At 38.1% G+C, this 16511-nt stretch overlaps 1 pseudogene; it reads right to left on the reverse strand.

Annotated features, from left to right (window-relative positions):
• Positions 1-280: 280 nt before the first annotated feature.
• LOC139158862 (perilipin-3-like) lies at positions 281-16182 on the reverse strand (annotated as a pseudogene).
• Between the last annotated feature and the right edge of the window lie 329 nt (positions 16183-16511).

Here is a 16511-nt window from a genome sequence, read left to right on the forward strand (position 1 = left end):
CACTTATTAAAAACTTAGATCTCTATAGTAATTAAAATTCTTAAGTTATACAGTTGAGTATTTGGCTAGTAGTCAACATAAAGTACACTTACAACTATATAATATTAAAAGAATCATGCATAATATGGAAGTGGCTAATAATTACTTTTAAAAGGTCAATCCATTTACTAATTTCTCTCATTTTCTAAGAGCCCAGCCACCTAAGTCTTGTCCAAGGAATGCATCGGAAGACCCCAGTTCTCAATATTATTAATAGGAAGAATTGATATATGTTATTTGTTTCATAAATTATTAAGAGTAAAGAACTAATATACGTTATTGTGTTTTATGGATTCCTCTGCTGAATATTCAGCAGGACAATAGGGTCCCTCTACCCATGGCTGACAAGTGTATTTAGCTATATATTCCATGACTTCAAACAGAGCCTTCCTGGCCTTGTTAATTTTCTCTGTGGTCTCTTTCATGAAGCCACTGGGAAGATCCTGGAAGGATGTGGCAGTAGAGAGGACAGCTTGTAGCTCTGTTAAATCACACTGAGCCTGTTGGACTTTTTGTTGAAGATGTTCAGGAAGGCTCTGCAGGTTGGTTCAGACATTCTGGCAGACCTCCTGCATCTTCTGTGCAACAGTGTAAGATGTGGCTAGAGAATGGGATTCCATCTGTTATGAAAAAAATGAACAAAAAGATCTGTTAATTGAACATCATAGGTGTTCATCTATGGCAGGGGTAGGCAAAGTTGGCTCTTCTATGACTTATGGACTTCAACTCCCAGAATTCCTGAGCCAATCATGCTAGCTCAGGCATTCTGGGAGTTGAAGTCTACATGTCATAGAAGAGCCAACTTTGCCTATCCCTGATCTATGGGATTATCTGAAGGGAGGGAGGGGGTGGGGAGATTGACAGACGGACATAGGGCAACTGAATATTCTTGTTTATGCATGGAGACACCATTGTTGATTGCTGTTCCCTTGATTTCAGCCATGCAGTACATGCCAGGTGGCAGAATTCAAATCTCCTCCCTCTTTTCTTCCTCAAACAATTTTCTGTATGTTGTGTATGTTCTATAAAGGATCTTAGACCCAGCTCTTCATCTCAGCCTTTTCATACATCCTGAGAAACACACCAACTCTCTTCTGGTTCTGGGAATAATTTTTGCATAAATATATAGTTTGTTTAATAATGTTGCAACATCCAATTTGCGTCAGCCACTGGGGATAAAGATTTAGTCCAGTGTTGGCGAAACGTTTTTGATCCGGGTGCCAAAAGGATGCGCTTGCGGGTGATAGGGCGTGTGTGTGTACCCACATCTGTAATGCAATGCTCTCCCCCACCGCATGCACACAACCCCCCCTGCGCTGCCCTTCCACATATGCGGACAGGCCTCACTGAAGCCTCCGGACTTCCAATAAGCTTTTAGGGCCTTTTTTTGCCCTTGCCCAGGGTTCAGAAAAGCCTCCTGAAGCCTGGAGATGGCAAAAAAACAGGCCAGGAGGCTTTGTTCCAGTTTTTGCTGCAGCAAAATGGCTTCAGGAGGCTTTCCTGAACTCTGGGGAGAGCAAAAACGGCCATAAAGAAGGCACGAATCCCAGCGGCCAATTAGGTCCCACAGAGGTGGCCTTCTCCAGGTCCCGTCGACCAAACAATGTTGGCTGGCAGGACCCAGGGGCAGAGCCTTCTCTGTGGTGGCCCCGGCCCTCTGGAATCAACTCCCTCTAGAGATTCGACCAGCCCTCACTCTCCTCGCCTTCCATAAAATGTTGAAGACCCACCTTTGTCGCCAGGTGTGGGCATAATTACCACCTTTCCCCCTCTTTTTAATTATGTTTTTGGCCTTACTGTATGATAGAGTAGGTTGAATGTGTGTGATTGCATAGTTAGGGATTTTATTATGTTATTAATACTTGCTTAAATTGATTTAATTTTTATTATTGGATTTGTAATGTATTGTACTACTGTTATGCTGTGAGCCGCCTCGAGTCTTCGGAGGGGGTGGCAGACAAATCTGATAAAGTATAAACTGTAACTAAACTATAAATATCAGCGGACCAGCAGGCCCGAGCTGACAGAGGGCAATGCCTCACGTGCCGTCAGAAATGGCTTCGCATGCCACCACATGTGCCATAGGTTCACCATCCCTGATTTAATCTATTTAATAATGAATAATAATTACCAAATAAATCATAATTGTCTAGGTTTACCCAGTATGCCTAACCACAAACCATGGTCAAGGCAGAATCTTCACTGAGCAATGGCCATTCCCTATTTTTTTAATATCTTCAAAAGATGAATCATTCTCATGCTGAGATACCTCTGTCTGATTGGCTCCATTGCTCTGATCCTGCTTAGGTTGTCCTTTGTACCATTCCTTCCACATTTGGTACATTTTTTCGTGACCTCGGTGAACTTTGTAGTCCAATTCCTCCTTGGTATATTTTAACTACAAAAAAGCAGAAAAAAAAATAAAGGAAAATGAAAAAAAAAACCATGCACTCAAGCCTAGTGTTTTGCGTTTGGCATCATAACTACAGTTTTGGCTCAAAGGCCAGAGCTATACATTCCCTACTCTTATCATAAGAGCCACAGCGGCGCAGTGGTTAGAATCTAGAACTGTGGGCTATTTCTGACGGCTGCTTGTGAAGCTGGTAAAATGAGGACCTAGTTTTTTGCGGGGCAAAATTCTGAGGATAGTAATAGCTATTGCTATCTTCAATTATTCAGAAAAATCTCTTAAGGAACTTCCATCAAGTTTATTCAGGAAGTATAGGTAGCCCTTGACCTATAACTATTCATTTTGTGACTGTTCAAAGTTACTGAAAGTCAGAAATTACTCCGTTTTTTCTTGTTTTTCTGCATTATTTTGACTTTTTTTCTGAACCATTCTTTCCTAGTCATTCTATGCTTCTGTAATACTTTTTCTTTCTTTATATATGATCTCTTATTGAAATGTAATAGTTTTCTTAAAAAAAAAAAGAAAATATTTTCCCCCAACAGACAAAATAAAAAAGAACCAGTGCACAATCAGCTGGGCATTTTTTCTTCATTATATAATTGCTGTAGCCTTTCACATTAGCATTAATAAACAAGGCTCATTTTGGCCTGGGAACCTCAGAGGGCATTGCTAGTGATCTTCTAACATGACCAAAGTAGTTGTAGTGAATATTTGTGTGTGTGGGGGGGGGAAGGTTACTATTGGACAGAGGATTAAAGGAACAAATTGGAACTTCAAGCTTTGCAGATGTTTAAAGCATCCACCTCACCTTTTAAGATTCCTCCAGTGAGAGAAAATACTTAAATCTCTTTCAGCTTTGGATATTCCATTCCTCAAGCCCCATAAATGACCCCCTCCCCCAAAAAAATTTGCATATGTCCACTCATATTCCAGAGACACATGGATTTTCATCTGTCCTGGGGTCAGAGATTTACTTAAGTCCCTTAGAATTGAATTTTTCTTTACAGTAGTGAACTGCCCTAAAGCAGTCTCAACTTGGTATCTTGCAAGTATCTTACACCACATCTCTCATCCTCTCCCAGACACGGCCAGATTAGAAAAGCTGGAAAACTATTTTTGGAAGAGTGCTTCAAACGTTTCTACCAATGCTCCTGCCTATTCCTCGAATAGAAATCAGACCATTAAAATGTACTAAGCTTGTGTGAAGAGTTCCAAACAAGCAATTATTCTGGAGTTATACTAACAAGCAATATTGAACTCATTGTCAACACTGCTTTCTAATCAAAAAGTAAGCATCCTGAATTTGCCATTAATCCTTCCAGGTGAGTATTCTGCGCTCAGAGGATACAAGGCACTGCACTACATTGTTGCATGACAAAATGGCCATGCCAAATGGAGACTATACTGTATAATTACAATCCAGCACATCTGGAAAGCATCAAATTGGCGAAGATAGCAGAATTTTATTTATTAATGAAAAGGTTGAATCCACATGAAGTCAAGCAGGAAGAACTTATGCACAAAAGATGAGCAGATTTGCTATAATACAAGAAAATGTTGATGTTTTCCCCCCATTCTGAATCTCATTAATGGATAACGTAGGTCTGTGTTTTTCAACCTTGGAAACTTTGATTTGATTCTCTGGATTTCAATTTCTACAATTCTTAGCAAAGGCCATCCTATCTGGAAGTTAAATTTCTTAACATCTTCAATGCTAAGAAAGATTGCTGTAGATAGACTGTTAAGCAAGAATCCAAGTGGAAGACACAATGCACAGTCCCTAAAAACAGCACTGCAGGCAGACTACCTGGTTAACATATACATTGTGCAAAGCCCTTATTTTTAGACCAAATCCAAATCTACATAACTCAATCCATTAACCTTTTACTGGATACTAATGGTAGAACAAGATTTAGACACAGGAATATTTATATCCTGCCTTTGTCCTTTTCATAAGTAACTCAAGGCAGTGAACATACCCAATACTTTCTTCTAATTTCCCTACAACCATCACCCTGTGAGGTGGATTGGGCTCAGTGTGGGTATGGCCCAAAGTGATTCAGCCAAATGAGTAGTAGCTATTACAGTTAGGTTATTATAACCATCATTCATCATCAGCCCAATTTATCTTTTAATATATTTTAAATCAAATATCTTTTAAGAGTTTTGCTATGTACAGTATATTAACTGTCAGCTTCTTCAATAACATCTCTGTGAACCTGCAAATGACTCTATAGCAGTGATGGCGAATCTATGGCACGGGTGCTGTAGGTGGCATGCAGAACAGTATCTGCTGGCACGCGAGCCTTTGCCCTAGCTCAGCTTCAACGTGTATGTGTGTGCCGGCCAGATGATTTTTGGCTAGCACAGAGGCTCTGGGAGGGCATTTCTGGCTTCTAGAGAGCCTCTAGGGGGATGTGGGGGGGCATTTTTTACCCTCCCCTGGCTCCAGAGAAGCCTTTAGAGCCTGGGGAAGGTGAAACATGAGCCTACTGGGCCCACCAGAAGTTGAGAAACAGGCCAGTTCCAGCCTCCAGGGGGTGGGGGAAGGAGTTTTGCCCTCCCCAGGCATTGAGTTATGGGTGTGGGCACTCGCAGATGCACAATAGCGCGCACACATGCTCTATTGGCACATGAGGGAAACAAGGTTCGCCATCACTGCTTTATAGAAAACAGTCTGCCTCCATTCCATGGCTGAATCAATGTCCCTGAGTTCAGCTGCTTGGGCTATTTGCTAAAGAGACCATTCAGCAACTTACATGGTCCAATAAGGTCTGACTATTCACCCTTTCCTTTTATTTCCCAAACATAGCACAGAATGACTGAGTTTCTTACCAAGTAGAAGAGCTGTTCAAGCTGGAGCAATGCCTGCTCTGCACCCAGTTTGATCTTTATCCGAGAATGCTGGTAGGCTCGACTACAGAGCTTCATCGACAAGGAACTCAGGCGCCTGTAGTAAGTTGGCTCTCCTTCCTGATTTTCAAGAGAGGCTGCTCCAGAGCGGTCCGAAAATGCAATGGCAACTAAACAAACAACAATTAGATCAAAAGAGATCCCCATTCACAATCCCTGAGCTAATATTATCAGTCCGTTCATTTCACAAATAACATTCCTCACAAGTAGGTTTCCGAGAAATTTTAGCTAGTAGTCACTTTAGTCCTCAAATAAATCCCCCTTGATTAAGCTATGGGGAAATCTGAGCTATACTTCGAATAACTAAAAAAAAAAACACATTTCAATTCCTCTCCCTCATTGTTAATAATATTTAATTGAGGAAGTGAGGCGATTATTTTAGCACATGTGCTACAATTTGGTGAGGAACAACAAAAAGAGATCAGCTTTGGCCCAGACTCCTTTTAACAGCCCTCCCTTCCCCAGCACTACACTATTATTACATTTTAGTGTAGTGAACTTAACCTTCCTGCCGTGTAAAAATAAGATCCATAGGCTTTGTGAAACTGTTCAGTTAGATTTTGTGAAAGAGGGCAAGATGGTAAAATACAACCCTTTTGGTGGAGATGGGTAGGTATGTACATTTGATCAATAAACTGATCTGTACCAGGCTCCCTATCAATCATCTGCCACACTTTAGGACAGTGTTGCTCAACCTCAGAATTTTTAAGATGTGTGGTCTCTAACTCCCAGAATTCTGTGGGATGCTGGCTAGGGAATTCTGGGAAATGTAGTCCACAATCGGAAAAATTGCTGAGATTAAGAAACACTGCTTTAGAATGTTTTTCGTAAAGTCAGAGAATTAATTTCATAAGCCCGATAAGCGTGTACTTTTGTTTGCTAAAATGTGACCCAATTTTTTAAAAAGTAAAGCATTTCATTTTTGGTGACCTTACACCAAAATTGAATGGGCAATGAGTGATAGTGATGACTTGTTATGGCCTTGAACTTTTTAGACTGGGGGTTAGAAATGCCCATGCCTTTCATTTAGGTTAGGTGACAATAAGTTTTCCAAAGTCTCCATAACAGAGGAGAAAAAACAGATACTCTTTTCACTTAAGTCTTCAACCTAACCTTTGCATAGGTCTTAAAATCAGCTGTAGCAAGGAGGATCAGCTGGAAAGAGGATCGATAGAGGGATTTGGAAGAAATGGGCTTAGGTTAAGTCATGGATGATTGAATATGGTTTGTTGAATAAGCCACAAATACTGGCTCATCATATCAGTTGGGTCTTTCAGATTTCACATCACTCACTGACCAGCAAGAGCTCTCTAGGCAAGAGATTTTCAGAATTAACAGCACTCAATTTTAACAAAAATGAGCTATAAAATATTAGATTCCGTGATTTTTAAAAATAACTAATCTAATCTGTTTAGCATACCTAAGTCCTTGGAGAAGGGCGGCATACAAGTCTAATAAATAATAATAACAATAACAATAACAATAATAATACCTCCCAATGCTTACTTCTGACATATTTTCAATATTGTATATCTTTACTAGGCCAGCAAATGCATTCTTGGTCTACTTTTTCTAGCTAATGACTTTCAGATGTTTTAAACTTTACTCAAATGAATAAGTTTTTAAAACTGAATGAATGAAAGAAGAAATACTGTTAGTTGGTTAACTATCTCAGCTATTGTATACATTTGGATTAAAAAATTAACTGTTTTACAGTTTTAGAATTATATGCCATCCAGAGTCACTTGGCAGAGATAGATAGCTGTAGAAATAAAAGAAGTAAATAAATGTAGAGGTCAAACTTATTAAAAATGTGGATAATCAAGAGAGGGAACGGCATAGTCTTACAAAATTCCTCATCCGTGATTGGCAGAAAGTGCTCTAATAAGTCATCCGATTTGAAGATAATCTTGTCAACACTACTGGCCATCATCTGTGCCATGTCAATATCCATAATGGTGTGCACAGCACTCCTCGCTGAACACAACGTTACTTCCACGCTCTCCGCGGCAGCTTCGATGCTTATATCTAGCATGGTATCCATAATGTCCTTTACTTCAGTTAATTTGGTATAAATAGATTCAATGGCATTTGTCATGATCTGGCAGTGAAAATCCAAAAAGAGAAGAATGAAGAAAATTGACAGAATTAAGCACCAGCGCATATATACTGTATCTTCCTCTCTAAATTTGGGTTACTGTGTTCCCCCAAAGTAAGACCCTGTCTTATATTGTTTTGAACCCTGAAATAAGCGTTTGGCCTTATTGCCAATGGCTTAAAAGCCCGACTATCAGGGGATGTCTTATTTTGGGGGAAACAGGGTATGTGTCATTTTTGCATCCAATTTGAATTTTATTTCTTCAGTTTGCTTTTAGTGCAGCAATTACGTTTAAAAAACAACAACAACAAATATACAGATAGTCCTCAACCTACAACCACAATTGAGCCCAAATTTCCATCATCTAAGCAATGCAGTTAAGCGAGTTTTATCCAATTTTACATCTTTTGCCATAAAAGTTAAGCAAATTATGTAGTTGTTAAGTGAAACTGACAATGACATTGTCATATGTCAGCTGGTAAGATTAGAAATTGTGATCACACAAGACACAGACAGTGCAACTGTCATCTATACATGCCAATTGCCAAGCACCCAAATTTTGATCATGCAACCATGGGGATGTTGTAATGGTCATTAATTGTGAAAACCTCTTAAGCTACTTTTTCAGTGCCGTTATTAACTTGGAATGGGCACTAAATGAATGGTTGTTAAGTAGAGGACTATATGTGCACAAACCAAATTGATTAGCATGTTCTAGGGATACTGAGCAATGGGTCAGGGTAAGAAATGAAACAAAGATTCCCAAGAAAAAACTTTTATTTATGAAAATACCCGCAAAGCCAGTCAAATGGTTTATAAATCTGGAACTCAATTACCCTGCTAATAGGAATAATGATGATGCTGAACCTAGGGAGCGCATGTCAAATATGGCATGTTTTGGGTAACACACCAGTGTTTACCAACACCTAACAATTATTCTCAAAAGCACATGCTGTTCTCATGCAATTATCTGACATCTTGGGAGCTGCATGAGAATGGGGGTATGTGTGCGTTGCCATCTAGCCTCTGGAGGTTGTGCGAGGGGGCCACGCTCTTGCACAACCTCTGGAGGCTCTAAAAATCAGGCAAGTATCAGATAGTTTTCAGAAGCCACAGAACCTACACAAAAAAAGAATGTGAGGCCTCGTGTGATCTGGAGCTGCCTCATATAGGCTGCAGAAAAAACACCACCTGAAGGTAAATGACATGGCAGATTCTGAGGAATCGCACAATTGTTTGATACTTTTCAAAATATGTAAAAAATTCTTTCTCATGTGTTTTTGTGTGACACACACACGTAAGAGTCCCCCTCTGAGGGAGATAGGCAATTCAGAAATGTGAATAAATAAAATAAAAACGTTAACTGTTTTCCAAAATTTTGACATGCCAAGCCCAAACGTTTTACCCTCACATAGACCCTACTAAACATAAGGGGCTGTTTTACATTTTTTATAAAAAAGGCAAAAAAAGCATTTTAAAATGTTTGCTGGAGGAATCCTACTAGTCCAAAAATTTGGAAGGTGAAATATTTAAAGGAGAAAATAAAATGTCTTTTTTTCCCACCCATAGGAAGAAAAGGCTGGTTGGCATTTCAGCATGACCTGGTTGGTTCAGCAGCTGCTGATAACAGCTATGTCTGAAATCCATTCTCATGAAGTTGATCACTTATCTCTTGTACTGACTATAGTAGAGAGAGAAAGAGAATTTGTGGTCTTCTAAGTCTTGCTGAATTACAGTGCCCTGCATCCTTCACATTCCCTGTCCTAAGGACGTTGGGAGTTTGAAATTCAATGAAATGTAAAATGTCACATTTTGGTTACATGAATCTACACAGATAGATATGATATTTATATTTATGATATTTATATTTATTTACTTACTTACTTATTCCAAAACGGAGTCAGAGCTGCTAACACGTAAGATAAATACAACAATAGTAAAATAGGGAAATAGAACAATCAGATTAAAATCAATAATTTAATAAAACAATATCCTAAAAGAACCATGCATACACTGCAGTCAATCTAATATTATGGAAGGTCAAGTGATTACCTGGTCCACCGTCTGTTGCATAATAGGATATTTGTGTTGTAGCCTGTAAAGATTCCTACAGGCAAACATATTTGCAAAAGAAACTGTAAACAGTAAAGATGAAAAAAAGATTTGATTACTTAAAAGATTCCCAGTTATGTTCAACAACTGGATTCTAGTTGCATTTGGTTTTTATGCTACTTAGAATTTACAAAATGCGATATTGTTTTATGCTGCAGTGTAATGATAAAGGAAAGTAATCACATAAAGGTGGGATTGCAATGCTATGCAATCATTTAGGTAAAGGGTGGGTTCTAACTTACCTCGTTGCCATTCGCTTCCTCTTGCGCCATGTGGGCGTGTGCGCGCAAAGCGCAGGGGCCCAAAATTTGCAAAATATTTTTTATAAAAAACCAAAAACAAGATGGCGGCTCATGCGCAGTGCCGGAAACTTGGCTTCTGCGGAAAGCAATAGACAGCACAATCTCTGGAACGTTTTAATTTTTTAAAATTGTACTAAGCTACAGTAATTCATCTGTTTTGTCCATGGTCTTGTAATAGGTCTGTATTGTTCTTCACACCCACCCACCCCGGAACTTTAATCCCAGAGAGTAGAAAGTAGGGAACTCAGTCTCGGAAAAGTTCTGGTTCCTCTTGGATTTTGAGATACCGTAAATTGCAAGATACACATGAAAGGGGAGAATTTTGTTAATCAGTAATAGAAGATTCTCTCCCCTCTCCCGCCCACTCTCAATTAATAAAGATCAGAAACTACCGTATATACTCGACTATAAGCCGACCCGAGTATAAGCCGAGGCACCAATTTTTGCCACAAAAACTGGGAAAACGTATTGACCCGAGTATAAGCCGAAGTTAGAAAATGCAGTGGCTACTGGTAACTTATAAAAATGGAAAACAATAAAATTACATTAATTGAGACATGTTTTAGAATATTTATTTTAACCCTGCTGTTCTGTTCGGGTCTGTGAGACCCGAAATCAAGGTTTGAGACCCTGTAAAAATTTTCCCCTGCATATCTGAAACTTGAAATTTCATGACTTTTCATCATTTCAGGGGTTCTCTCTATGAGAATTTTTTTGGGGGGGTGGGAGGTTTCTTTCTTGCTGAAAAAAAAAACCTCCCTAATGTTATGTTCCCGGGTCACCCTGACCCGGACCGAAAACTCTTCATTTGCAGTGCTTATGTTTGGTCTTTTTGAAAGCTTTTTTCACTTGGAAAGTAGTCTGAACATTTCTTCACACAATGGAATGAAAATTGAACTGAAAAAATTAATCCTTATTGGTTTATTTTGCCCATAAATGTGCCTCCCCCCCGTTTTTGTGAAAGTTTTTTCAATTTATGGATAGTTTTGCTTGCAAAATGCAGTCTATTTTACTGGAGTTGGTGTGGGAATGGTACCTTGAACATTTCTGAATATAAGAAAAATATAAAGGAACTGAAAAAAAATGATTCTTACTGTTTTTTTAACATCAGAAATAAGGCCTCCCCCCCCCCTGGCTGCTTGCAACAATTTTCACTTTTTATTTTTTTATGCTCCAAATCCGAAATATTCTTTAAAATCTTACGCATTCATTTACTCAATTTAACAATGCTGATCATCAAAAAAATATTTGTGGGGGTGGGGGAAAAATTTTTTTCTTGGCAAAAAAAAAGTCACATTTACTCTGTTCGGGTCATATAGACCCGGATCAAAATGATTTTTTTTAGGTACTTGAATTTGGTCTTTTTGAAAACTTTTTCCACTGGAAAACTAGTTTGAACATTTATGAACATAATGATATGAAAATTGAACTGGAAAAATTGAGACTTATATTTTTATTTTGATCAAAAAGCCCCTCCCCCCATCCTTTTTGAATTTCGTGTCAATTTATATTTTTTAAGGCTACAAATCCCTAAGGAATTTTCCCCCAAAAGGTTTGATATACTAAATTGAACAATCCTGAACATAAGAAAAATATAAATGAACTGAAAAAAATGACTCTTATTGGTTTATTGTTTTATACTCGAGTATAAGCCTACTCGAGTATAAGCCTATTTGAGTATAAGCATGGGGGCCCATTTATGAGCAAAATAAACCAATAAGGATCATTTTTTCAGTTTAATTTTCATATCATTATGTTCAGAAAGGTTCAAGCTACCAATCCCACACCAAAATAGAATAGTAAAATAGAATGCATTTTGCAGGCAAAATTATCAATAAACTCAAAAGTTTTTATATACTAAATTGAACAATCCTAAACATAAGAAAAATAGAAATGAACTGAAAAAAAATGATTCTTATTGGTTTATTTTTGAATATAAGACCATATCATTTTATACTCGAGTATAAGCCTACTCGAGTATAAGCCTATTTGAGTATAAGCATGGGGGCCCATTTATGAGCAAAATAAACCAATAAGGATTAATTTTCTCAGTTCAATTTTCATATCATTGTGTGCAGAAATGTTCAAGCTACCAATCCCACACCAACTTTAGTAAAATAGAATGGATTTTGCAAGCAAAACTATCCATAAATTGAAAAAACTTTCACAAAAACGGGGGGGGGGAGGCACATTTATGTGCAAAATAAACCAATAAGGATTAATTTTTTCAGTTCAATTTTCATTCCATTGTGTGCAGAAATGTTCAAACATGTTTCCAGGTGAAAAAAGCTTTCAAAAAGACCAAACATAAGCACTGCAAATGAAGAGTTTTCGGTCCGGGTCAGGGTGACCCGGGAACATAACATTAGGAACTTTTTTCGAACAGAACAGCAGGGTTTTAAAGAAAACCAGTAAACTAGCTCTGTAAATTTAAAAGAGGGTAAACAAATTAACAATATTAACAATAAATTAAAAAGTAAAAAAAGTAGCTCGATCAGCAACAAAGCTAAAACCTAAGAGTTAAAATCCTTCAAAACTGGATTCCTTCTCATCATTAATTGGATTTACATTATTGTTCTGTTTTTATATATGCTGTGAGCCACACTGAGTCCTTGGAGAGGGATGGCATACAAATCCAATTAAACAAATAAACAAACAAACAAACAAATAAATAAGTGTATCCAAAGAAGAGCTTCAGCATTAGCTGCTGTGAGGTTATCAGCATAGAAAACCAAATAGATAGATAGATAGATAGATAGATAGATAGATAGATAGATAGATAGATATAGATAGAAAGATAGATAGACAGACAGACAGACAGATAGAAAAATAGATAGATAGATAGATAGATAGAAATAGATACAGATAGATAGATAGATAGATAGATAGATAGATAGAAAGAAAGAAAAATAGATAGATAGAAAAATAGATAGATAGAAAGATAGAAAAATAGATAGATAGATAGATAGATAGATAGAAATAGATACAGATAGATAGATAGATAGACAGACAGACAGATAGATATAGATAGAAAGATAGATAGACAGACAGACAGACAGACAGATAGAAAAATAGATAGATAGATAGATAGATAGAAAAATAGATAGATAGAAAAATAGATAGATAGAAAGATAGACAGATAGAAAAAGAATTCCTGTCTAGCTCTGCCTCATAACACATTATTAGATCCTATCCAAGCAAGGACAGCAACTACCACAAAATACCATTTTTTAAACAGTTTAAATCCTTTCAAAGGAGGGGGAGGAGAATCTGAAGCAGGGGGCCTTTTTAATCTAACTAAGGGCAATGCAGAGAGAGCAAGGAATAGTTACTGTAAACCTGTTGACAAATACACACAGGGAGAAAAAAAAAAGCCTCTGGGTTTCAGCAAGAGGTAGCTGGCTTTTTTCACGGTGGGGGGGGGGAGGGGGCATGCACACACACACACACACACACACACGACCTCACCGGCTTCCCATTGCTTTTCCCCCCTCTCAGTTGGAGCAAATGGCTGCCTCCTTTGCTTGAGCCAGGGAGAGGAACTACGGCGTGCGAGAGGGGACAAAAGCTGGTGCCTCCTCGCTCTGGCTCAAGCAATGGCGCCCTCGTGTGGTGACTTTGTCAATGACCTGAGTATAAGCCGAGGTTGTGTTTTTCAGCCCATTTTTTGGGCTGAAAAACTCGGCTTATACTCGAGTATATACGGTATATTGCAAACAAAGACCAGGCACTATTCAAAGATGTCTCCGTGGTCATGTGGCTGGCATGACTAAACACCAGAGGCACACTGTTACCTTCCCACGAAAAGTGGTCCCTATTTTTCTACTTGCATTTTTTATATGCTTTCAAAGTGCTAGGTTGGCAGAAGCTGGGACAAGTAACAGGAGCTCATCCTATTATGCGGTACTAGGGATTCGAACCGCTTAACTGCTGACCTTTCGATCGACAAGCTCAGTGTCTTAGCCACTGAGCCACCGCATCCCTACTGACAATCTCAAAAACCATACATTGGAAAACCAAGCCAAAAAGATGAAGAATGACATGGCAAAGAATAGTTTGGAGTGAGCCTACCAGCTATGACCAATTACTTACGTTGAGGTTCAAATATGTGGAGAAGAGGCTCTGTGCTTCTTGCAATACTCTTCATATCCGTCTCTGCCATCTCAAAGACTGCTTGGATAGCTGGATGAGACTGCTTGGCAAAAGTATAGGGAGACAAAACCCACTCATAAGTAGAACCGATTAATGGCACATCACCAAACCTTTGGATGGACACTAAGAAATAAGATACCATAGAGTCACCATCTTGCTGGATTGCAGAACAGCTCTACCTTGCTGAACTGCAGTTAGATCATATTTTCAATGAAGTTACAATTCATGCTGGTATGTAAAACTGAATAAATAGTAAACCGATACTGTTGAACTTTAGTTTCTCAGCACATTATTATGAGCTTAAAAACAGTACAGTGTAAGAATGTACACTGCTCAAAAAAATAAAGGGAACACTCAAACAAAACACCCGAGATCTGAATGAATGAAAAATTCTCACTGAACACTTTGCTCTGTACAAAGTTGAATGTGCACAACAGCATGTGAAATGGATTGTCAATCAGTGTTGCTTCCTAAGTGGACAGTTTGATTTCACAGAAGTTTGCTTTACTTGGAATTATATTGTGTTATTTAAGCGTTCCCTTTATTTTTTTTCAGCAGTGTATTTAAGGAGTACAAAAGTTTTCCTCAGCATGTTCTTAAGTCCTTTGATAGTTTTACTGTGATAAAACTAGGAGCCTATGGGCCTGCAGATCTTTATAAATCTATGAAATAGATTAGAAAATCCATGCTGGGTTCTATCCTTGTTACAGTTTGATCCTTAAATGGTATCCTGGCTTCTTCCAGTATTGTTCACTTACCTGGTGATCATCTACAATTCTTGTAGGGATTAACTCTGCTCCAGGAGAAGACATGATGATGATAATAATGAGAACAAGCGGGCAGCACTATAGAGAGACAAGATCCCATGCAGTCACCACAGTAATATATCAAATTACATTACACACAATTTTAGCAGCTTTTGCAGGAGGAGGAAGGCCAATTAAATAAGCAAACAAATAAACCCTACTCTATCTCTATACCTCTAATTAAGCAGTATTTATTCCAAACCTGATCTATTTTCACCACAAGAACATCTGGAGATCTCAGATTTAGCTTCAGCTTTAGCGGTGAGGTCAAAAGATTCCTCACCACTAATATTTGATTCCATACATTTAGCTTACTGTAATGTGATTTGTTTGCTTTGGGCTGATCTTTATTCTTGCACTTTTGCCAACTAGCTGTGTTTGTACAAATTATTCAGGTTTTGATTCTTATTATTTACAAGTCAATAGCTCGGGTGTTTTCGACCAAAGACTTACACCCTCAACAAAGCAAATGTTTTAACCCTGATTCTACAGTTATCAGCATAACTTTCTTTCAAAGTAATCAGAAATTGTTGGCATTTCTGAGCATTACAGGTAGGTCTCAACTTACCACAATTGAAACCAAACTTTATGTTGTTAAATGAGAAATTTGTTACATGAGTTTTGCCTCATTGTATTACTTTCCTCACCCATTTTGTTAAGCAAATCACTTCATTTCTTAAATTAGCAACACAGTTGTTAAGTGAACCTGGTTTCCCAGCTGACTTTGTTTTTCAGATCGCAAACTGTTGTAAGGCAAAGACTGCTAATTTCTTGCAACTAAAGCAATATAGCCACAGAATTTCAGACACAGGATTTTAAAGAGAAACCAAATAATTCTGCAAAACAAGCTAAAGGGGGAAAAAACCCCACCAGGATACAGCCAAATATGGCCCCCTTTAAAAAACTCAATGAAACTAAGTTTCTGGGAAATACCTCCTCTCTTAAAATATAGCAAAGTTATGTTGGCTCCGGAGCATTTTGGTGGCATTGTTGCACAATGTAACATCCACACTGCAGAAGGCCAAGATGCTATATCTGACAAAAGTCAAATATTTTACTAAAACCTAAACCCAAATTATAAGGATAAATCATCTCTTCCACCGATGCCCAACATGTGTTATTCAAAAGGACACAATGCAATCGACTTATCTCTGAATGAGCAATTTCCATTCAACTATCAAGCCTGGGAGACCAACACTTTGCAAAAAATTTATTAGTTTTGCTTTGCAGAGTCATTTAAAAAGAAAACAGAAAGACCAACTTTAAACCACATTTCAGGTGGGGAGGAAAGCAACTCAGGTTGGTCATACATACCTCAAAGCCAACGATAAAGCCATTTCCGGCCTCAGTGGTCTTTATATACTTATAAAACATGAAAAGGAAGAGTCGGGCTATCATTGACTGACAGTTCCAAAAAGCAATCAAAAGCTTCTTCCACTGCTGAATGGGAGATAAGGTAAATTGTGTTGGGAAAGACAATGGCTGCAATTCTATACTGTATTCCTTTAAAAACCCACAATCAGGTTGACTAAGAATTATGTTAACTAGAATTAAAACCATCCAGAGGAGCCCATGCTAGAAAAAGTAGCTATAAATTTACAGTGACCATATCTGTCCTTTATTAAAAAGGGCAATCTTTTACTTTTTTTAAAAAAACCTGTCCTTTAGATTTTTTAAAA

Source organism: Erythrolamprus reginae, chromosome 2, assembly GCF_031021105.1.
Source record: "Erythrolamprus reginae isolate rEryReg1 chromosome 2, rEryReg1.hap1, whole genome shotgun sequence".
NCBI lineage: Eukaryota > Metazoa > Chordata > Lepidosauria > Squamata > Dipsadidae > Erythrolamprus > Erythrolamprus reginae.